The following is a 1780-nucleotide window of genomic DNA, read 5'->3' as shown; positions in this document are numbered from 1 at the left end:
GCCCCTCGGCTCCGCGCTCTGCTCGCACCGCCCCCCCGCAGACCCTCCCACACTCCCCAGTCCTGCCCAGGAAGGCGACACTGGCCGAAATAAGACACGAGCTGCACAAACCCAGCACAGCTGGGCGCCTAATTTTAGGATAACACTACCCAAGCTGCTTTAAATAGAAGCAATGATTGGGAATATTGCCTTTGTTGATTCACAGAAGTTGTTTCCAAAATGGAGTGTTGTTTTCATTTTATGAATGAGTCTGCTCACCAAAGCTGCTTTAAATAGAAGCAATGATTGGGAATATTGCCTTTGTTGATTCACAGAAGTTGTTTCCAAAATGGAGTGTTGTTTTCATTTTATGAATGAGTCTGCTCTATGGATACATAATTTTCAAATTTAGTCAAAATGTTTTAAAACTAGATTTTTTTTATTTTTTTTTTACTTGAACTATACTCACAGATCTATGTTTTGATCCAGGAACACCTGGAAATTGAGGCTTCTCTGCTTCATACTCTGAAATAAAAAAAGTACAGCATTTATCCAGAAGACTTTAAAACATTTTTCTCTTACACAAACACTACTTTCCAAAGGCACTTATTCTGTTTTTACAGCATAAAAATTAGTGTGCAAGTAATATGTGTTTAATGTGAAATCTAATGTTTTGAAACAAGTGAGAATTTAGAGTCTCCTGGCTTGGCTTTAAGTCAAGCCCAAGGGTCTCAGTGATAAAAGAGCCCTTTATTGAGAAAAATATTTTTTACCAAAATAATAATTTTAAATATTTTAATGTAAGTAGATTATAGATGCTTGCACAGAATTAACCATTGTTTTTACCAGTATTTATCAGTGTTCTTCAACTGGAGTTCCCCTATAAGCAACTATATCCCCAGGACATTGCCAAGTATTATTGTCTCCACTTTCTAAAAGGCAAAAGCTGTACATGATCCAAATAGATTACTGAGTGAATCAGGATAAGAAAAATAAAGGAGGGCAATGGACCTGATGTGAAAAAAAAACCCCTACAGATCACACAACACACTCTTAGAGCCAAGCCCAGCAGGTTTAACCATCCTGCCATAACCATTAGGAGACCTACTGGCAGCACTAATTCCATGTCCAGCACAGATGCCTCACCTGAGTCTCATGATTATAAACAACTTTATTTGTACATTTAAAATTTCCATTTTACTGCAGAATAACTATTTTAAGGCATTATAAAGTACCAAGTGAGGAGAACCCCACTTGGGCCCTGCAGAACTATCGTGCTGGTCTCTCAGCTTTCCAGTCAGTCTCAGGGCTCTAACACTGGGAAAAGACCAAGACTTGAAAAGGCATCAGCCTCTGCTGACAGAAATTTTGTATTCACTGAAATTGAATAATAGCAACAACGTTGTCACCTCTCTGCTTTCCCAAGGCAATAAACTACCTCCCTTACCAGGATAACCCACTAACTAGGGTGCAATTACCACAGGCCAAACCAGAGGCCACGACACTTGGGATCACCTGGGTCCTCTCGGGCCCAGTGCAAGCGGGTGACAGACACACACACAGTGTTTCTTTCAGAAGGTGGCAACAATAAAATACACCGTGACGCTCAGGAGCACCAAATGCTCTTAGACTTGCTCTCTGCGGTGAGAAGGGCAGTTTTTAGCACCCTCCTCCAGGCAGGTGCCGCCAACCCCTCTGCAGGGCCGGCTTCCCTCCGCAGCCCCAGCGGCGGGGCAGGTCCCCGCGCGGCCCCGGCCCGGGCAGCAGCGACGAGGGGCCCTGAACAGCCCTGAGTGCCCGG

This window comes from Chaetura pelagica, unplaced genomic scaffold (genome assembly GCF_000747805.2).
Source record: "Chaetura pelagica isolate M959 unplaced genomic scaffold, ChaPel_1.0 scaffold138, whole genome shotgun sequence".
Taxonomy (NCBI): domain Eukaryota; kingdom Metazoa; phylum Chordata; class Aves; order Apodiformes; family Apodidae; genus Chaetura; species Chaetura pelagica.
Note: the sequence above shows the minus strand (reverse complement) of the source record.